This window comes from Centruroides vittatus, unplaced genomic scaffold, assembly GCF_030686945.1.
Source record: "Centruroides vittatus isolate TY-2023 unplaced genomic scaffold, ASM3068694v2 contig_1057, whole genome shotgun sequence".
NCBI classification, from domain to species: Eukaryota; Metazoa; Arthropoda; class Arachnida; order Scorpiones; family Buthidae; genus Centruroides; species Centruroides vittatus.
In genome coordinates, this window is record NW_027120684.1 from 736,439 (window position 1) to 760,684 (window position 24,246).

Genomic DNA, 24,246 nt, shown 5'->3' on the forward strand with positions numbered 1-24,246 from the left:
TTTATCCAAATCTATTGGTATTCGGCAGATGTAAGGGATAATAATAGTAATCGATAATTAAATAAAATGACGCAACATTATTATGAAATATGAATATTTAAAATGAATTATGCTTATTTATTATTAAACACTAGTTTTATAATAGTGCCATATATGTGTAAAATATATTCTATTCTCTATGTTACCAAAATTTCATTACCAGGTTTATACGTTTAAAAAAATGAATTTATGTTTTTATATAAAATATCTCCTAAAAACAATACGGAATATACTATAAATTTACTGTTAAATATTTTTCAAACTTTAATAATATATGGATCATTTAAAAATATGTTTATTATCCTATCCTGAAAATTTATTATCCTATAAATTTTTTTTTATCAAATACAAATTACAAATTGCACAGATATTTGTATACATTTTATAATAAATTACTTGAATAATTTTGCGCTGAAATTTTTCTATATTAAATTAGAAATTTTCACAAATGTAACACTTTAAATATCAGTTGTTTATCAACAGAAAAACAAAGTTTTGTATATTTCTCTATAATATTTACAATTATAAGCTTCTTTAATGTTAATATAATTTACATAAGTACATATGTTAAATCATCAAGATCTACAGATAAGATACTATGGGATTAGTTAAAAAATACACATGGAAACGTTTCACAAATACAAATTAAAGGAAACGTTTAAGAATAAAACAAAAGATTTATTTTAATCTTTCGCTATTTAAAAATAAAAAATACAGAAAAATAATTATCCAAATTCAGACTTATTTTACAAATTAATTTTTTTAATCAGTTTTTAAAATTACAAACTAAAAAAAAACAAAAAAAAAACAAAAAAAAATTTGAAGACGAACCATAAACAATTGGCATGTATCCAATTGCCAAATACAATGATTATTTCTATCGGATTCCATCATTTCCTTTAAAGTTTGTAGTAACCACTGCACAATAACCTTGTACAACCTACCAGTACTAACTTGTAAGCAGTACAATATGGAGGAAGTAAATAGTAAAATAAAAAATAACATTTATCATCTACCTTCCCCATAATAGTAAAATTTTACTACAAGACTATCATTTTTAATATTTGAATCTAATATATATATATAATATTAGAATAAATCTATTATTTATTAGTGTATAAATGGAGATTAGTTAAACAGAACTTCAAAAATCTATAAAATAATTATGGAAAGGTTAAATAATATAAAATGCATTCATAAAAATTCTAATAGCTCTCTTATTATTTTACACAAAATAATATACAATAATTGCAAATTGTAACAGTTTTAAGTTGGTAAAATACATTTTTAATCTTTTATCACTAATAAGAATACAATTTTAATATTGTAATTTTGATTCAATTAAAATTATGTGGTAATTTATATTTGAAACTTTTAATATATATTATTAAGAAATTCTATTACAATTATCCATTATAAAAGATAATGTCGATTAGCTTAATTAACATTTCTTGTAAGCGTTAAAATATATGGTTTATATTTTAAATTTGTTTAAGTGTAGACATGTGTAAGCATTAATTATGATAAGTGGTTAATGTAAACTAATAAAGTATAAATAGGAATATTGTATGCATTTAATTGAGATTTTCCTATATATTTAAATATACTGCATATTAATAAGGCATTTATTTTTCTATTATCTAATTTTATAAAATTACACAAAAATGTTTATAAAACTTAATTTTATCCCTAAAAACTAGTGTTTTGCAAGAGAGCTCGAGTATTAATAATTACGTATAAAATGTATAATTATCTTGTTAAATATATTTTTCAATGAAACAAAATAATACAACTTAAACTTAAATTAAGAAAATATATTATTTTTATTTTAATTATTCTATAAACAGTTTAAATTTTATAAACATGATAATAATATTATTATTATCATGTTTATAAAATTTTAATTCTATTCAATTCTTTAATGCAAATTACCATTTGCATTAAATAATTGAAGTAATTTAACCTGTAATATTTGTCAGATATTTTCAAAATACTCCTTAAATAATTGCATAATGTAAGTAATTCTTATATTAACAAGGTCAGTTTTTCTTCCTTTTATAATAATTTATTTTCATGTATTTTAACGCTTACAAAATTGATCAAAACTAAATAGTAAACTGTCTGTTATTAGATCTATTTATAATAATTTCATATAGTAATTACTGGCTGTACTTATGTGATTAATCTTATTACTCTTCCATGTCGTTGTTTTATAAAAAAATAAAAATAAATAAATAAAATATAATTAAAATATTTAAAGCATGGCACAGTTTTTCGATTATTACTATGTCAACATTTATGTTTGTATTTCTGTAATTATTATTATATTATTAAATTACTTTATGAATAATAAAATTGTGAAATGTAATATATTAAAATTTTGACATTTCATAATTTTGTTTTTATGATACTTTTGACATTGTCATCAAAATGTAACTTGGTTTTTATGATTTTATACAACATCTTATCTTTTCACTACTTTATTAATGGGTCAAGGAGATAGACCTATTAGCAAGCTTTTAGCCCATGACAGTTGCCGTAGATTTAATAATGTTTGGTAAATAATGACTTAGAGATAAATTCTGGATATCCTTTTATAAAAAGTCAAAATAATCAGTAACGAGTGAATTAAAAAATGGAAAAATAACGTGTAAAGAAGTTAATTTAAATTAAAAAGTAAAGAAGTAGACTATATTAAAATTTGGGGTGAATTCCATAAACCCGTATGTACTCATTAAAGTAAGAATTTTTTAGTTTATTTTGTGGAGAAAAAATTCAGAGAAATTTGTATCATTTGTATAAATAAAAAAAAAATGAAATGATATTTGTAAATAAAACTTTGTATTGTATGGGAAAAATTTTTTTCATAAAAGACTTTAAAATTCAGTTCGTACGAACGTACAAGTGTTCTACTCTTAACTTTCAAGGATAAACTGCGAATTACACTTAAAATTCGCGTGTATATCACACTATGTAATAGAGCAAACTTATATGAAAATATTACATTTGAGTAAATAGTATGTACCAAGTTTATTTAAAATATATATATATATACAAATGTACGGGAACAGCAATAAAGCTCTAGAAGAATCGCATGTGGTTCGTGAACCGTAGATTGGCTACCGTGATTCTATGCAATGAGACATGTTGCTTGTCGATTAATATATGTTTTTTTAAAAATATTTATAACATAATATAGTGCAGCCGTGATTTCTGCGCTTTGTTAACATCACCAAATGACATTAATACTGCAAATATGTTGTATAAGTAATTATTTATTATAATCACAAGACACTTAAAAGCCTTCACAAACTATTAACTATAATGATAGCAACATATACAAAATATAATTAATTCACTTTCTATATATTTATGAAATCATTCTCTATGCATATTTTAGAATTATTTAAAGAAAATTAAGTCATTTAAATAAACAAAGTAAGGCCTATTTGACTTTTAACATTTAACAACATTAATAATAATTTATTTTTAATTAGTTTTCAATTTTATTGCAGTATTATAAAGCTTATTAGACATACATTAATTAGAAATAAAACATTTTAAATTAAATTACTAATATTAATATTTATTACATATTGATGTTAGATGCTTTTACAATGACTTGAAAACAAATTTCTTTCAAAAGGCCATGGCTATTACATTACACGATTGATTTACATTTTTAAAAAATTCATCTATTTGAAGGCGTTTTCCTATATTTGGAAGTAAAGGTGGACACTTGTAAAATGTAAATAGGAAAAAACAGGCCTACAACTTCTGTGAAAAAGTTTTGATGTTTCTGAATAATTCTTGGAACAAAAAGAAAGTTTAATTCGAACAAACTTTGAATTGAGAATAAAAGAAATTTTCAATTGTGTAAATTAACAATAAAATTTATTGCTAAATTTTCTGCGAAAAGAGATAATATATTTTGTAAATATTTAATGAGAATCGGTTAATCTGAAACATTTAAATTAGTTTAAAGAAAATCGCAAAGCAAGATTTAGAACTCCATGAACAAATTCGGTGAAACTCATAACGATTAATTCTTGTTTCGAACGTTTAACGTCGATAAGTAAAATAGATATTATAGGCCCACAATGGGGTGGCCGGGTGGCGAGGGACGGAGCCTGACATATCCGAGCGGATCACTCCCCGAAAAATTCCTGGAGATTTTTCGACCCTTCCGGGTCCTCCAGAACGGTAGGCTGCCATCTTGACCGCTCAGCCATCCGGCCGTCGAAAAGATAATTACTTATGAAGTGCTATTGATAATATAGTTTATTTCCCCGCAGCTAACGTGATTTAGTAATAAAATGAAATACGGATCAGATCGTTTCCTCACTCAATTTTCTTGATAACTGAAATATATCAATGAATCAAAGTACAAAGAACAAAGAATCTGCCTAGTATTGTTGTTTGAGATGATAACGAACGAGATGCTTTGTTATCATCTCAAGCAGCAGTAAATACAATTGAAGTTAGAAAATAAATTGACGCACATAAGCTATTATATAAATATATGCAAACTACAAATTAAAATATTCTGAAGTATCTTAAAAATTAATCGATAAAGTTTTCCAAGAGACTGAGAAAATATGGCGGTATATTCGGTTCTTTCCCAGTCACTATCCAATCAGAAGATTTAAATAGTTTTACAAGTTTAAACAACTTATTTAACCTCGTTTAACTCAAACTAGCTTATGACGTTTTTAAACTAATTCAACTGAACTATTTCTGTTTACACTTCGACAGTCAGATTAACGACCTAAACGAGTTTAAATATCCTAGTGCAAACATGGGATTCGTTACTTGGTAAAGCTGATTAAAGTGGTTTTGTTAAAAAGATTTTAACGATTTCCGCTTTAAATTATCCACTGCGGCGCTAAAAATAAAATTTAAGCACAGTGCTTTATAGTGAGAGGTTGGCATTTTCTCGGATGGCTCTATTGGCTATGATACATGGACGGCAATTCCTTAGTGCTATGCGATAATAGTTGTTCGTATATATTGCAGACATTATTAGTCGATGATTATAATTATCTTTGAAAAAAAATAATTATAATGCACAGTACTTCAGGTGCGTTATGCAGGTGTGTAACGACGGGATAAATAGTAGGCTAACAGTAACAAGCTTGCCTGAACTGTTAATTTATCAACAATTTTAGCCATGGTTGAGAAAAGGAATCTTATCATTTTTTCTGTGTTATTATTGATGGACTTAATTCCAGTCCTTAAATTAGACACTGGAACATAATTCTACATTTTTCCTAAATGCAGATTTACTAGAGGATGGTTACTTTATTTGCATTTTACCCAACAAAGCTTAATTTGTTCAAAACAAACAAAGGCGTTTTAACTTTTAAAATATAAAATTGCCAAGTGTGATTTGTTCTTTTCATTCACATGGGGGGGATTCTTTCATAAAATTCAGAATTATTATTTTTAAAAACAATTTATGATCAATGTCAGGTATAGGGCAAGAAGATATGTTAATCCCTCACTTTTGTCGATTTTTTGAGTGTCTAAATCGGGGGTTCTCAAAGTGGGCGATACCGCCCCCCTATGGGCGGTGAGTAAATCTAGGGGGGGTGCTGGAGGCAGGGTACTGAACGGTGACCAAAGGTAAAAGTTGGAGTATCTGATGGGTTAGGGTGCGTTGGGTATAACTTTATGGAACAAAGGGGGCGGTGGATCGAAAAAGTTTGAGAACCAATGGTCTAAATTAATGTTACACATATATTGATCAAAATAAATTTTAAAAATTTCCCTCCAACTTTTGCCAGAATTTGGAGTGGCTAGTAAAAAACAACACAGTATTCCAAACGTTAGAAAAACAAATTTTTTTGCTCTTATTTTTTTTTAAATTATGGATAACAATTTGAGCTACATCAAAAAGAACTAAAAACACATCACAGAAACATTTTATTATATAATTAAATGTTACAAAAGTTCTGTAAAAAAATTACAGCACAGAGATCTATCTCTTTTACACTATGTTTATAACAGATCCATTTGAAAACGCAGATAAAACACTATTAAACATCGATAAAATAGATTTTTATTGTTTGTTTTGAATTATACAAATAAAATCTATTTAACGTAAATTATAAATAAAAAAAAATTAAAGTAAAACAAATGAAATAAATTTCTAGGTAAATGATGGAACTACTTTATTAACTATTCATATAGAGAGAGTAGATAAATCTTTTACAAATGCGAATTTCGTTATAATGCTACAATGCTAGAAATTCTATCTTATCCACACTTCGTTCTTACTATACAGTGCCACAGAATTTAAGATGGCTACCAAAACAGGCAAAGTTTTGTAAAACTTTTTTAGACCGGAAGGTACTGTACATACATCGTGGACCTCTTCCGACATTTATAACATAATCCACAATTTTGCGTCATTTCTGAATAAATATTTTGATTTTTATAAAGGCAGAATTAAATACAGGAGAGTAAACAGTAGACAATAGAACTACTTCCTTCGATAGCGGAAATCGCTTAAAGCGACCTCCAGCAGCAGATTTGCCAGGTAATATATTTCCTATAGTATATTAGATGCCACGAAAGAAATAGTAATACTAATAAATGTCTCTTCCTAAATTATACAGTTTTGAAAATGAATAGTTCTTATAGAGTGATGATTATGAATTTTTAATAATAAACATTTAATAATGCTTTAGTTACAATGTAAAAAAGGCACCATAGATTCTACCAACCAATTATCGACATAATTTATCGTCTTGTTATTTTCTAATAAACGTAAATATTTTCTATTGTAAAGATAATAAAAAGATGAAAAATGAAATATTTGATTAATATACTTCGATTATCAGAAGTTTTCAGATAGAAAACCGTTGTTAAAGGATGATCAGTAGTGTTGTGCCATGGCTCCAAAACCATCCACTGTCCATAAATCGGCGATTTAATGCAATCATCGACGATGGATCAATGATTATGTTTTGACTATAATCAATTACAATAACTATTGTTCATACTATTTTACTTATGCTTTTCTCAAATGGAAGCGTAATTATATGCTTCCATTTGAGCCTCGATTAACCGGGATGAATTCATGGACTTAAACATGGACATAAAGAATGTAACAGTTGCTGAATTTCAAAAAAATTATTCATATTATTTAATATTTAGTTGAACCTCTTTCCATTTGAATCAGGCAATATTTGCAATTGTTTCACATTAATATTTTCTCAAGCATCCTTAATTGGTAATTTTAACTGGTTCACTTGATAATAAACTTGTTTTGGCCATAAACTATTTTTCTTATTATACTCCATAAATTTTCTGTCTGGATTTCTAGAAAGCCAGTCTAATACTTTTTTTTCATTAATTATCTCGTTGAAATATTCAATTACTTCCACTAATTAAAGCTCCAAATTCAATTAAATTACTTTTTAACATGTCCTGATATTTTAAAGAATCCATTTTTTCATCAACAATGACAATATCAGTTTCCCCATTAAATCCAAACCATTACACTGACTACTCATTATAACTTTGGCTTCTTTTCACATCATACCAATAATATCCATAACCATTTGGTCCATGTAAATTCTTTTTTCATCAGAACACACAACTTTTTTCCACTCCTTGGTCCAGCTCGTGACAGATTTAGCCTATTGAAGTCTTTGTTGCTTGTGAATAGGTATCAAATTAGGCACCACTTTCATTTTTCAGTGTTTTATGTTGTTATCATCACGAACACATCACCACATCGTTCGTCTGATTTTGGTAAATTAGCAGCTACCTCTCTAGTAGATCTGCTAATTGTTATTTTGTAAGGAAGAAAACCTTCCGTTTATCTCTGTCAGTTAATTGTTTCTTGCGTCCACTTCTCTCCATTTCCATAATTTTCTTGTTTTGTCTATATATTGGCCACAGCAGTTCTAGAACGATTAATTATTGTAACTATTTCTCTGACACTTTCCAGCACCCTGTAATTCATATATATTTTGAATTTCAGCCTCTAAAAGTTCCCTATTTCTTGGCATAAATCTTAACAGTTTACATTTTAAACACTAATAACACAAACTGTTAAGATTTGAAAAGTTTAAGATGATTGGCTGTTATAATACCGGGTGTGATGTAAAAACATTCCATTCGATTGTTCATTAAAAATATACTTACATTTGTAAGTATTATTACTCTAAACTATTCACAATAAGAATTATAATTTTGTCTGCTACAGATTCGATCGTATCGACTGATTTTCTTTCCAGTTTTTATTTTTACTTCCCATTCGTTTTTTCTTATCGGGTCATCCGGAAATTTAAGAAATTTCTAACCTGAATGTTTTTTATCATTGATACTGAGACAAACAACAATTAATTGGAATTTTAAAATACCTAAATAACTAAAAAACCAATTTTTAAACGGTGTATACACAGCACGATAGACGAAACAGGAAGCTACCTATCCACTAGCGCTGCTATTAGTTTCGAAAAGTGCATGCCCTATTGTCTTCATAATATAAAATAACACTTTTATATAAAGGGCATTATAATAAAATTGCGCCTAGGACCTCAAAGGAATATAATCTGCTTGTAGATGAAGTAATGGAAGAAGTATTTTGACGACAAAGAAAAGAGAACGTAATAGAGTTCAGTTGATTTCACAAATGTTAGCCTGGTGATGCGCCTTACTCCGAAGAAGCCCTAAAAGTTTTAAATAGAATTTACTCTGATGATTTCTCAATAGATATACAAATCAGCAATACAGATTTTAAAAAAAAATTAATTAACTTATCAATAAGATAACTGTTTACGATTTGGCTCGATTAAAAATTTAATTGTTTTGATGTTTTTAAAATCTGCAATACTGTATCTCGCTTGCAATCCGTGTTATAATCATTTTATTTATGTATTCATTTCTTATTCGAATACTTTAATTTTAGTGGAATTGTTAATTATTGTTTTATCGGGGAGGCTACCATGAAATAAAAATAACACGAATAAAATATGAATTACAAAAATATAAAATTCGGAAAATAACAAAAAAAGAAATACAGTACTATTAAAATCCAATATAAATATGTGAAAATAAGATACAATAAAAACGCAAAATTCGGTAAGTAATAACAGATAAAAGCAATGAAAATTGACTATTGGTTATATTGCATTCTTTTACATATAATTTTAAATTTATATCTAGGACTGGGGCAGAATGGAACTCTTTTGCCTCTTAGTGGGTCCTTTAGCCTTTTGTTTTTCGAACAAATGAAATACATAGTATGCTTCATTATTAATAAAAAGCAGTCTTAAAGATTTTATTTTTTGATAGTAAAAAATAAGCTTTTCCTCTAGACAGCCCTGATTACTCAGATAGAGAGATCGACAGCTTCGTTGACAAATCGAAGGACACTTAAGTGTAGGTATTCTTCGATAGGGTGGACAGAAGCAGCAGTCTTAAAGAAGAAACGCTAAGAAATATTCAATCTGTAATGCAATTGGTGGATACATGATCTGTTTCGGCTAGCGAAGTACAGTAGTTTCATTCATACACTATTTTCTATTAAACAACAATGTTTTAATCTCCTCATCAACTTTAACAGATCAATAAGACCTACTACCAATTTCTTTCTGGTTGAATTCTTGTTTGACACTTTTTCTATGATTCAAATAAGAATATATTGAATTTCATCAATACCGGACATTTCATCACTAATTAATGATGAAATTCAATCTATTCTTATTTGATACATAGAAAAAGTTTCGAATGATTTAAAGATTCAAATGCTATCTTTCATTAATGAATGCAAATTGAGAGAAGTTGTAGTTTTTCGCAATAGAAAATGAAGATTGGTCTAGATTCAAGAAAATTTTAAAACTGAAATTTCTTAATCCTTGCAGTAACTACTGTTATATTTGGCATTGAACTTTCAAATTATAGGACAACGAAAATCTACAGGATAGGTGTAAAGTAACTAGGCATTGAGAAATCTCTATACGGGTAATATTTTTAATAATGTAATCGTAATAAAATTTGTGTGTGGATGTACGTCAATCAATGGAATTTTATAATTCCCGCATCGGTGATGTGAACCTGTAAGAGAGGCTGCACGCGCAGTGACAAAAAAAGATGGCCGATCGCTTGTTTGTTAAGGAGCAAGCACAGATTACTAAGATATGAAAATCAGTGGTCGCTGTGCAGAGGTGGTGTGTGCGGTGAAGAGGCATCATGCCACAATCCATCCGGAAACAATCAAGAATTGTCATTCGAAGGTAAAATGACCACAAGTTTAGTTGCTGATAGACGGTCAGAGAAGTGGTTGTCTATCCGCATCACGATCTGAGAAAACGTATTGTCGATGGGTGGTCCCGATGGTTACATTGAGTTTTAAGGCATGCATCCAAATTTCCATTTAATAAGGTAAAGGTTAAATAACATTCATCATTTTTATAGTAGAAGTATAGAAAGTATAGAGATTTCTCAATGTCTAGTTATTTTCCACCCACCCCATATTACTTCTTTAATTAAAATATCGCAGCTTCAATATTCTTGTTACATTTTACAAAAGAAAAAAAAATCTAAAATAATAATAAACAATAGCTTCGTAATCACGGAGTTTTTATTAATTTTTAAAGGTAAAACTTAGATATCCTTTTCTGTAATAAATTATTTGAAGATATAGATATAGTACAATTATAGTATTATTATTAGTAGATCATAAGTTGCCTTATGATCTACTACTAATAATACGTTGTGCTATTCTAAAAATAACTTTTATTTAAAAAAGTCTTAGAATTTTTTATTTTACATTTGTCAATAAAATGTTTTGATAGCTTTCTTTGCTTCATGCATAATTAGTTAAATATTTATCCGCAAGATTTTGATCTTCGAACGTTAGGTTCAAGGTCTTCTCCACTTTTAAATTGTTTTTGTTTTGCAGCACGCGTATGACCTTGCAGCTGTACCACTATTAATATTAATGGTAATTTTGTTTTTAATTAACTTTTTAACTTCATTGCATCTAACATCTAAGACATTTTACTCGTTTTAAGTTTTTCGTCAGAAGATTTTACAATTGTAAATGTTTAATTGTGATATCATTTCATTCCTTTATCTTTCTGTCATGCTTAGGAGACATGACATTTTAGTGACCTTATTTAGTCGTACACTAAAATATAATGTAAATTTGTAACGGTTGGCATCTCAAATCAAAAAGACGTTGTTGAAAAAGATGCCAGAAATCATCATACATAAATTATTAGAAAAAAAAAAAAAAAAAAAACATAAATACACCATATCGTTTCGTATATAAACGAAGACTAAGAATCATAGTTGATCACGAAATAAAGTCTATAGGCACTGAAACCCAAAAAGTTGGTGTACTCACAGTTATTTTGTTATCTGTGACATTCATATATCGTTCTCTACTCTACAAAATGTAGGCTAATTGTTTCTCGAAATTGTCTAACAGTTACACTTTTTCGCATATTACTGAACTACTAATTGAAATATTTCTTGATCAATATCTTGTGACCACAAAAAGTTTTAACGATGCTAACAAAAAATCATTTCTAATTTCGAATCTTCTTTCTTTAGTATCTTTCTTTAATCTTTTACATTTTTTAAAAATATATATATATATATATATTTGTAAATACATTAATATCGAAGGAACAATGTAAAACTCTTGCAATATCGTTTTCATCTTTCCAGCCTTTTTACGAAACTATTTCTTTTAATGCATCCTGCGTCATTAGTGCGATCTTTTTGTTCATTTAAATGTTCACGAGAATACAAAATTAATAAAATGACTTTGTAATCTTTAATTATTTTAACTATTACCTCGAGAATGAGAATATTCTCATTATTATTCTCCATTTGCCTATTCTATTATACTCGAGCGTATACAATTTACGAGACAGAACAGTGTAAGGTAGTAGTAATTCATTTAGTAAAATGAAGAATGTAAATAAAATAATATTTGAAATATTTTCTTTCCTACAATTCATATCTTCTTGTTAATTTTTATATTTTGTAAGATATTATTGGGCCGATTCTCGAACGATAGACACATTGTTTGGTAATGTCGTTGATTCTGAATTTATTCGAAGTGCCCAATAACTATCTATAGCAGGGATTTTTATTGTGTTTTTACTTTATAAAATCGAATTTTTAAATAGTATTTCGTAATAAATTTCCAATTCGATATATCCGAAAAATACATTTTGTCGTGTATAAAACAGACATTAACATATACACACTTTGTGACACTTTACTGCATCTTACTGTACAACGTGAACTTGGGATGCATTTCGGATTTATTTCCTCTTCATCCACCCATACATACTAACTTTCAAATTCTACGAATCTCAAACACCACTTATAAAACTCCTCAATACAAGGAATTACAATAGACTATAAATCTCATATGTTTTTCTCTGTTATTTAAATTAAATATACATGATCATGTATAAAACAGAAAACAATTCCGAAAAGTATAGTTTGAACTAAAATTTAATATAACACATGAAATAAAATAATGAATTGAATTGAACTGACGCAGAATTTGAATAAAATATATAATTTACAATTAAAAAGAATGAATCATCGATTGAGAACAATCTAATCATTTTACTATTGTTTAGTAAAAACTCATTGTGAATCTATATTTTTGCAAACGTCAGCATTTTGTAATGGATGGAAAAAACATTCTAAGATTTCTACTTAATTTATAGTATTTTTAGTGTTATAAATAATCCATGATGGGCTAATTAAATTTTATAATATTCAATAAAGAAATGTTCAAAGTAAACACAAAAAAGACGGTTATCCTCAGAGGATAATCCTCTAATAAATAACATTATGATATCGTGTTTTGCACTAGAAAAATTACAGTTGTCGCACGAAGAAATTATCTAACACGTGTACAAACTGTGGAGGACATAACACATGATGTCGAATTATTTCGAATTTTAATATATTACTCAACAAAATGGTTAATATAAATTTCTAAATAATGTAGCAATTTAATTTAAAAAAATTACGATTATTAATTAATATGTCATGTGTTATAAATTATTTCGCAAGTAAAAAATTACAACATAAAACCTATTTAAAAATTTAAAAGTAATTTTATGCTTTTATTAAGTTAATTCATCCTATTGGAAATAACTATCATTCAATTAATTTCAAAAATAAACGGAACAAATGAAGTTAAAATACAGTAAAACCTCGATTTAAGGAATGTAATTAAATTAAGCAGGTTATTTTTTCAAGTACTTGAAAAAAATGTTTCTGGATCGGGTCCCTAGACCTCGTGTGACGTCACAGAAATACTGCTGGTAAAAAAATTTAAAATCACAATGGCAATCTGCACAATCAAAGACTTGTAGATGTCGCCACAGTAGTAATTCCGATTCAAAATCTGTTATTTTTAATATGATATTTGTTTATAATTATGCCATATTTGAAACAACAAATAATTGATTTAATTCATTGTAACAGAAATTTGTTTGTTCTTATATAAAAACCTATTTCAATTTAGTTCATAAAAAAACGTCGACGATAGAGTGCGGCACTACTCAGTGTTAGAGACTAGACGTGGGAGATCTACGAAGAGAAGTACAAAAAATAATTTAATTGTTTGCAGTGTTTTGTACTTTTTTGTAAATTTGTATGTTTAGTGCCATTGGCATGCTAATAAATATGAAAAATAAAAACAAAAATTCGAAAGCAAGTGCATTTGTCATTGATGTACGCATCCAAAACGGAAACGGAGGAGGATAGAAAAGTGTTTTTGTTTTATTTGATTTAGTTTTTGCTGCACAGAAGTTGTTCAAAATGACGGCTACCAACTTTGTTGCATGCAGTGCATCTTTTAACCATATTGCAATACATGTGCGGGTTAAGTTTTGAAGTGTCCTGGATTTCCGCTCCAGTCACATTTGCGCTATTAATTAATTCTTTAGCAGAGTTTACTGGCATCTCGTAGACAAGACTTTCTATATGGACTCACAAAAATAAATCTTCAGATATCAGATCGGGGAAACATGGGGCTTCGACCCAGATCCCTCTCTGACAATCCATGTGTCTACAAACATGTGATTCGGATGGTTTCGAACAACAGGACTGAAGTGCTAATGCCCATCGTTCTGGAATCACATGCGATGACAAATGTTTAAGAGTTTAAGATGTCTTCCAGAAGTTTGGACAATGCTTCCTGTGGAGACGTCAAGTACGTTGTGCTTTTGTGGGGTGGTATAGGGCATGGTTTCCCTACTAGCTGTTGCCCTACGATTCTTGCTCACGCGTTGGTGGTAAACCTGCGTTAGAATGCTCTGTACAGGGCCAGATCATCGCATAGACAAATGAGACAAATATCTAGGGCCCGGTCAAACTGTCTATTTTGAAGATTTGTAAATAAGATTATTTAAAAATTCAGAAAAGTAAACTAAGTTTATTCGTATTTATATACTTACTTTTTTAAAACTAACTTGGCTTTGATTTAAATTATCTTTTTTATAATTCGATTTACCTTTCATGGGTAAAATATTACATTATTTAAATATTAACCAAAAAGGTAAATTAAACAATTAATTTTTAAGGTAATATTTTTATTGTATAACAACTTTTGTTAGACATTTAATAAAATAAATTTCAATTTTTTAAAATTTATAAACAAACTGTTCAAACTTTTCTAGAAAAACTAAAATTTATTGTTATATATTAAATATTTTTTATTAATAAAAATTTAAGATTTGTTTTAGCTTTTCACATTATTTAGTTTTGTTTTATTTATTATTTTATATTTTTTGTGTGCTCTATTTCTTGTGGGAAACGGAGGGGACCCGGTAAAAAGAAAATGTCTAGGGCCCCAAAGTAGGTTAATCCGGCCCTGGCTCTGTAACTAGGGTATATTCATAATTACATGGGAATATTCGTAATTACAAATATGGTCATTCCGTGAGTTGAGCATGCTCTCTCTGGTAAAACACGTCTCGTCCGAAAACAAGACCAGTTCTGGAAATATGGGTTCTTCAATTCACTGTCAGAGGAACCATTAAACAAAAGTGACATGTAGAAGCTAGTCTGCTGGAGTAAAGAGCGTAGTCTGCTGGATTAAATCAAATGTTTGTATCTGTTGCAGACGATTCAGCAAATTTGAACTGAGACTAAGGCCAGAAACACACATGCGTAAAATTCGGCGTAAAATCTAGCATAAAACAGAAAGCATAATTTTTTTTTTTTTTTGAGATTTTTGCTGAAAAATAACTGAAAAAAAGAGTAGAGCATGTCTACTTTTTACGCCAAAATTCCTCCAATAAAGAGAAGTCTTTTTTTTGTGACATCAAAGTAAGCACGTGGTTTTTATTCTAAAAATGGCGGTGATGGTGGTTAGTCCGTACAATTGTGACGATCTCCAAGAAACGAAAAATAAATGAAATAGAAGACTTTATTGAATCCGTTCGACCATATCAGTGTCGTTTATAAAGACACTGTATTTAAACAACGTTTATGAACGGCTATAGGTGCTAAATTTCAAATAACGGGTAGGTTTAGCAGAATCGCTATATCACACGTTCTTTATTTCAATTCGGAATACAAGTCAATTACAACTGAGTACAATATTAATTTAATTTAATTAAAATTTTCTAAATTACAGCAGAGGCAGCGGAGAAAAAATGGAAGGTAGAAAGGGATAGATGTATGAGAGGAAAAAAAATTAATAAAATGTAGCGCTGTTAGTGGCAGTGGCATATCCTATTCGCCCAGAATTTTTACGTATGTCTGTTCTGGCGATACAAGCGTAAAACAAACTGAACCGAAAGCTGATTTCTGATTCAGTTTTCTCCCACACAATTTTACGCAAGTGTGTTCTTGGCTTAATATGTTTTTGTTTGGTTGGTATACGTTTAATCAATTGCTTTCTGTGTTAAACTCATGTATGTATAATTCAAGCTTTTAAAATTTTAAGTCTTGTATAGGTGATTTTTGTAACTATGATGAAAAATCGACCATAAAATATCATCTGTAGTTACAAAAATTCACATAGCTATATAAATACTGTCGAGGGTCGTTGAGAATTCTATGAAACTGGAGATACAGAGAACTCTTCATCCTCTTAGCAAGGCTCTTTTGCCTTTTGTTTTTTGAACAAATGAAGTACTGTACATAGACAGAAAAACATGAATTCAATTACATACAGTATATAAGTTAGGAGAAACGTTCTATCTTTCTGTTCGAGTATCACGTGAGAACGGTTGAACCGATTTCTATGAAATTTTGTATATCATCTTTTATACAGTATATACCGAAAACGCTACGGTTTACGCGCACGAAATACATTTAGGTTTTATACAGTATACTATTTTGAGGTTTATTTGATGTATATGAGCTATATTGCATTCATTTGATTGTTTAATTTCATTTAAATTACAGCAATACTTCGGTTATCGTCGATTTTTTTCGCGAAAAATTTGTCTCGGTTTTCGTCGATTGCCTCGGATTTCGTAGGCGTGCCGAAGTGACCTCGCTGCTAATTTTGCGAAAACAAAGAGCGACCCACGCGTTTTCCGGTTCAGTGTGGCGTTATTTCTCTTTCTGTGAGCAATACCCCGCGACGGCCCATCATTGGCCAGAGTTTCCGTTCCCTGAACACTGGGAGTTCGGTCCTGGGTTCGTGCTCGACGAAAACCGAGGCCACGTAAAGTTTTCCGGGTTTTCTCCACGTCTGTAACGCCCGAATAGGGGCCAGTTACCCTTAAACGGACCTCCCGGAAGGCATTATTCCCCGCGATACGACCATCATAAACGCATACAACTACTATTACATGACAATTACGTCACACTTTACCACGAGACAATATAGGCTAGAAGCTCATGTCCAACTAGCTTATACAAGACAAGACATTACCCCGCGTGTCTAGCCAAACAATTATACTGCTTTCCTTTAGATTAGTCTTTTATATTAATTTAGATTATTAATTAGATTAGTATTTAACGCTATATTAATTCCCTATAAAATGTGTTTTTGGTATCTATTTTGGAGTGTCTAGAACGAATTAATTGGATTTACATTGATTCATATGGAAATAATTGCCTCGGTTTTCGTCGGTTTCGGATTTCGCCGATTGTTTTCGAACGGATAATCGACGAAAACCGAGGTATCACTGTAATTAGAAGTGAAAATATGTGTCCAATTTCGCTTTTGTCGTAATGGCGCTCCTCATTGCCATTCCAGTTACTGAACCATTATAAAAACACTTCTGAGAATAACTTCTCGATTTCACGTTTTTTATTCATTTCCAATTGTTTTCCAATTTCCATTCATTTTCAATTAGGTTTAATTTCGTTATTAACGGATATAATATTGTAAATTTTGGTCGGAAGGACTAGCGTCCTTTCTTTCGAATAAAGTGGCGCCTAAGTGAAAAACCCTTACAGATTGACGAAAAAGAAATGAAAAATTGCATTTGATTGAAATGGCGTCGTCTTTGTATTTATTTATGTATGCAAATTATCTGAAGTCATTTACATGGATATTCGAACTTTTTAAAGAAACGAAGGTCACGCGACGAGGAACATACGGACACGTGTTTGTTGCTGTTAATTTTTGTTAGAATTAACCAGGGGCAAAATCGAATCTGTATACATACGTATGTATGTATCTGTCTATACAGAAAACGTAAGGCGAAATCTATTTCCAATTCATTAAAGCAGCGGTGCCCAAACTTTTCGATTGGCAGACCAAATTGTGCATATGTCTTAGGTAGGCGGGCCACAAATTCGAGTTTCACGTAAGAACGGCTAAACCTGTTTCTATGAAACTTTGTATGTATATTCAGTATAGTTTCGGTAAAGATTTGTGTAGATGGTTTAAAATAAAAAATACATTGAGGGGGACAATTTGCTGGTACAAAAATATTGGGGATTTATTTTCTTTATCCCATATGGATCAACACTCTGTTTGATAGAATTATGATATCGTTTGCAAGAGTAAATATAGTCCATACCTTGTTCTTATAAGATCTTTAGCGTAAACAGGAAGTTTTGCCCAGAGGCTGGTGGATGTCAAATGAATCATGAAATTCGAATACAGTAGGGTCATTAGCGAGTGAAAGTAGACATCGGGGAGAGATGGCCAGCCTATTATTGCAGCAAAATGTACGCAGTTCTAAACGTATTACCATCGCCATTTCACTTGTGTCAGATTATCAGTGAGTCACTAGAATTCTTTTCAATGTAAAATTGTTTTTGATTGGATCTATTATGTTATAAATATATATTCTTTTATGTCTTAACTACTAAGAATAGAACAAGTGTATGGCTTCTTACCATAGTGTTTGTTGCACTTCATTTATACGTAGGACACTGACCAGACCGCGGACGACAGCCCGTCTGGTCGGTGTCCTACGTATAAATGAAAGCCTTCGTCAGCTTTTTTTACACCCCCAAATCCCCGAGGAAATGGTGTTACCAATACATAACAGATATATACATTTTTAACTGTGTATTTCTATACGAGACCTTTACGAAAAAAGTAGTGTTCAAGATTTTATTTTTCATTAGTAAAAATAACGTTAATTTTATAGGGTTTGAAATCACTTCAGACCCCTAAATTTTCCCTGGACTCGTGGAAAGATAAAGATGCAAGTACAACGCAGTGTCATTACAAAAAAAATTGTTAAGGAATCATTGAAGTATTACGTTACTAATTTATGGAAAAGAGGAGGTTCGTTTGTTCTGAAGATTGCTGACGACGAGGAAGGGAGAGAGAGCAAGGCCTTGCTGACGTAAGATTGCATTTATCGTTTATTTTTCTCCCCAGTCATTGAAAAATTTGTGGGAGGATGACTGCAATATATTATTATAGCATTCTTTTTAAATTACATATATATCAGGTGTCCTTCATTATCCGACGTTTATTTCCACAATAATTTATTATTTTCTAATGTGTCAATCCATCTGTAAAACGAAGGTTGTGATTAGCAGCTTGTGGTCTCTGCAATGAATAAAAGCAATGTTATAAATAAATACATAACTTCCGTGTATTTGCGAATGATTTTAACTTCTGGCCTGATGACATTCTTAAGGGAGGGAAATATCCTGATTTCTAATGAGTTTATTTATTTATTTATTTACTTATGTATTTTGCTCTTTCCACCCTGTAGGCACTAAGAGGGCCTGTTATAGCTAGCCCATTATGGATTCGGCCAGATCCACGATGGAGCGGCCGGGTGGTGAGGGACAGGGGTCGACATATCCGGACGGACCACCCCCAAAAAATTCCTGGGGATTTTTCGATCCGTCCGGATTCGATTCCAGGTCTTCCAGAGTAGGCCGACACCTTGACGCTCGGCCATCCGGCCTATTTCTGATGACTGTGATGCAGGGATAAAGTAGGGCTGTTATAATACTTGAACGGCCCCTAAGATTAGATTACCAATGGAATTTAAAATACACAACATTTTATATTATAAATTATATAATTTCAATTGAAAATATGACACCATTTAAAGAATTTTTTTGAAAATTTACGAGGTAAATATTTTAATATTTATATTATTAATGTAAAATTTAATTAGTTGATAAAAATTTATTAATTTTTACGTTTTTTTTTCATATTACTTTTTAAAAAAATTATTTTTGGGCTATATTTGCCGACGTCACGGAACAGGAATTGTAAGATGTGAAGACAAGTTGACAACTGCGATGATTCTATGGCCTGTTTATTACTTTGTTACTATTTGGAGTTTATTTGATGTAAGTTTAATTTAAAAAACAGTTTCGGTGATTAATCAAATCAACTACCTCAAATACATCTAGGAAAAAGTAAAGAATGTCCTACTTAAAGACATAAATTTCACATATGATAACATTATATATTATTGGCCTGTGTGTGTGGAACAGAAACGAAATCGTGTAATGTAGTATACGATTGGATATTTGAAAGTTAAATATACTTAAATCAGCCAATTGGATTATTTGTAAGTTAAAAATTATATTAAATATATTAAAATTGAATCTGATAGCAGAATTTTAATTATTGACACAATTTGTAAGAGAATTTAATTTGTCAGTTACATACAAATGTTGAAATTTTGCATTTTTTTTTTCTTTTTAGTTTAAATTTATTGAGATAAATAAGCATCTGCTTTTAAATATTGTCCCTATGGAAACTAATTTTTATAATTATTTTTTACAAAAAAATTTCTCATATATTCCAACAATTATATATAAAAAATATGATTATTTATCTCTTAAAGAACTGTTTAATGCAGTTTTCTTATTAAATTCTAATATATTTTCTTTAAATTGCTGCTACAGTTTAATAATGGCTGCGTTCGGCAGACTCGACTGTTCTGGAGCCGTCGGGTATTTTTCTGCCAAATACCCGCTCTTTCAGAATGTGTTTGGTGTTTTGACGTTGCATTTGGTAGCGTCTTTCATTTATGCTACCTATCGTTACCCGAAACTGAACGATGAGCTCTTTGTTCCGACGTGACGTCGCTTGTAATTTGGGAGATCTGGGTCGCTATGATTTGCTCGGTTACGGCTACTGATTTGCTCGGTTACGACTGTTGAGTCTGCCAAATGCTGCCAATAATTTGTCGAACAGTTAATCTTGTTGCACTTATTTATTCATTTTTTAAACTAATAGCGAGAGTTTATTTGTCTCTACAAATCTTTGTTAAGCCATTTAAAAACACGATATGATATATATTGATAAAATATGAGTAATTTAATTTTGATACGTAAATCATTTTCCGTATTTTAACATAAATTCAAGTACTAGTATGAAAAATAGATACGTAAATTGCTGTAGTGTAATATATATTGTATTTTTTTATATGAATGTGTTAATGTACTATTTAAAAGGACTGTGTGTTTATAATTTAAATAGGCGGGAAAATGTTTTGTAGTGAAAAAATAATTGGTAAAATACCTTACTTTTTTTAAATACTTAAGAAATTTCAATAGTAAACAATGGTTCTAATAGTGCATTGCATATTTCTTTTAGTCTGGTAAACTTTTAAAAACCATTTATTATAATGTGAAAAACTTTTAAATGGTAATTAAATTTTTAACTGTGAATTAAAAATATAAATTCGATTTTTCAATAAATATAGAATTCCGTGAACGTACAAAAACAGTAAGAATAAGATTTAAACTGATTTGGATGATGTGATTTATCAATGATGATCTATCAGAAATATTCAATAAGTTTATCTGGTGAGTAAAAATTTAAATCAAAATTTTGCAAATTTTGAATAAAAATTTCCAAATTTTATCAATATTATTCAAAGTTCTATAATATAAATAATATAATATAAATCTTGGTATTTATATACAAGTTTATTTTCAATGTTAAGTCAAAATAAAATAGTATTTGGATAACTTAATATCAACATAATAGAATAATACATTGTGTTTATTTATGTTGACATTATGAAAGCTTTTCTTATTACAAATACATCATTGAATTTCATAAATCAAGTATCTAAATTTAGTGTTAATTATATATTTCTTTACTCTCTAAAAGTTATAATATTTATAAACAATTTGAAATGTGCTGTAATATTGATTTTTATACTCATGAAAGTTTGAACCTAGAAATAGTTTTGGTACTTATGGGTTTGGTACTTATTGACAATAATTTTAATATTCAAAAAATTGTTTAGAATTTTTTCCTCCATTTTTATCCAAATAGCTTTTGCTTGTGATTTAAAAAAGGATTGTTTATATAGATATTTTTAAATTTTGATTTTGTAATGAGTAATTATTTAGAATTATTTGAATTATTTATCCAATTTATTTGGTTTCTCAACTTATTCAGAGTTAAGATAAATATGAATACTTCAGAGTATAAATATATGCAAATATTGATTATTTTTGTTTTTCAGAAAAATTTATTTTGAACTTATTCAGAGTTAAGATAAATATGAAATTTCAGAAGTTTATTTTTTCATTAATTTTTGTGTAGACTTTTTTAAATTTTATAACAGAATTTTATTATTAAAAAGTAAGTTCTTATATAGTTAATTTTATGTGTTTGTAATTCTTTTAAAAATTTGAGATTTGAGTATATTTTAATGTATTTCAATTTTCTGAAATTTTTAGTATGAAAATGCCTGACAAACTGAATTATTACGTAAATCACAGTTATGCTTTATTACTTTAATTACCAGGTTTAAAATCATTGCGCATTTATCTGTTGATACATGTTCTGCAAGAATTTACTATAAGTAACTGAACTTTTTGTGTTTGGTATGTAAATAAGTAATATGAAATCCATAAATTTTTAAAAATAAAATATGTAATCATTGTTATCAATAATATTTAAACCAGTATTATTGACTTTATATAAAATGCTTTTTTTAGATGAACTATTTCTGTAGACAGTATTTTTTCATCTGATATGAATAATTTGTAAAAAAATTGTTATTTTAATTTTAAATAATAAATGTTAATAATAACGATAATAATAATTTAAACAAATGCATTGAAATAAGTAACCAATTTTATAAATAATATATTCACATGTGAAATATAATGGGAAAAACTGTATTGTTTTTTAAGCAGCATTGAAAAAATAATATTCAAAATTGTTTATTTACAAAACTTTTTAAAACTTACCTAGATTATCTTCATGAATTTTTATTGGTAACTTTTCTTAAGAATGTTATACATTACACGTTCTTGAAAAATATAATTTTCTGACCAGTAACTATTGGAATAAAATAACAACATTCCACATCTATTTTTGGATAATCACTATCAGTATATAATGGATTCAAAATTTAATTTAAAAAAGTTTTTCTCATAGTTTTTATCAATTTTATACTTTTTACAGTTTGAAAAAATCAGATTTATGAAATAAAAAATTGTTTTTATATTTATAAAACAAGTGTAAAAATTATTGACTTGTTATATTAAATATTTAGACTTTTTATCAATTCTATAAATAAATATACCCTTTATAGCAGTACTCCTCAAATTTTGTAATCTGCTATCCATTAAACAATGATCCAAAGACACCTAACTTATTTAATTGTTTCAAAAAATAAGTTTTTACAAAATTTAATGGGTAAATTGAAAATTTTCAATCTTCATTTTTTTTATTTATCAAAAACTAATTACAACAACTATATCAGTAATTAACATTACTTTTCAAGTATATTTTTAATATAAAAATTATTGAAAATGTTTTGTTAATATTACAAATGAAAATCCAAGAAATTATATTAAAGTTGTAATGGTTAGAAGGATGGTTTCAAATAATCCAGATATTGATTGAAGTCAGTTTTAACTTTTCATACCATTCTCAATACTAAATATATTTCTATATTTGTGTTTTAAAAACAAAAAATGAAAATATCTGTTTACATAAGTAAATAATCAAAAACATTACTAAATATTTCTCTATTCTTGGAAGTATTCTGATGATGTATTTTTACAATCCACAGTTTTGGGTATTTTTGCTTTTTTTTGTTTTTAAATCAGAAATGTTTAACAGATGAATACAATTTCAGAGTTGAATCATATGACATTTCAATCACCATATTTTCTTTTATTGAAGTTAGATCTGCTTTTTGAATATTTTATTCTATGAATGGATTTCTCATTATTTGCATTTTTTTTTTTTTTTGTGAGAAGTATTCTCTTAACTTGGAAGCCAATGATAAGAGATGTTCTTAGAGGACATGCTATTTTTGTATTGATTGTTTAATCTGATGATTCAAGAAAATCATTTACAATAGTAATGATTTACAGTTTTTTTGCTTGTTCATCATATGTTGAGTTTCTAAGTCAGTATGGATCTCATCATTCAATAAGAGAGAGTCTGATTTTATTTTAGAGCTCAAATACCCTTTCCAGAAATTTACCCTTTGACAATCATTATACTTCAGTGTATAGTGAGAAGTGCATATATCTGAGAGAAGTTATTGAGACTATTCTTGCTTGTTTTAGATGAGATTTAATGAAGTTTCTTTTTTTTTACAGTCTGCTCAAAGTGACATTTTGAAGCATCACAAAGAAGCAATGTGTCTAATCAACTAAAAGAGTAACAGTTTTCACTGTTTGCATTAGCTCAGAATACCTTTCTGACATAGTCTGGCCAATTTATTGTAAGAGCAGTACATTTTTTCCAATCACTGTTATATATTGCAATAAAAACATACCTTAAAAGCTTTTTCAGTAATTTTTCTTTTTTTAGAAGTACATAAA

General features: G+C 28.7%; 2 protein-coding genes across 6 annotated transcripts in view; one reads left to right on the top strand and one right to left on the bottom strand.

Annotated features, from left to right (window-relative positions):
* Positions 1–24,246, bottom strand: part of LOC136972479 (THAP domain-containing protein 1-like) — a 306,926-nt gene that overhangs the window by 187,754 nt on the left and 94,926 nt on the right. The gene's annotated exons all lie outside the window — the stretch shown is intronic.
* Positions 19,684–24,246, top strand: part of LOC136972242 (uncharacterized) — a 46,034-nt gene continuing 41,471 nt past the window's right edge. The window contains exons 1-2 of one of the 4 annotated variants that reach the window (XM_067266807.1): positions 19,684–19,779; positions 21,147–21,249. The gene's annotated coding sequence lies outside the window, so the exon portion shown is untranslated. Of the gene's footprint in view, positions 20,004–21,146; positions 21,250–24,246 lie in introns of all 4 variants that reach the window. The other 3 variants (XM_067266799.1, XM_067266814.1, XM_067266817.1) reach the window with 3 other exon arrangements.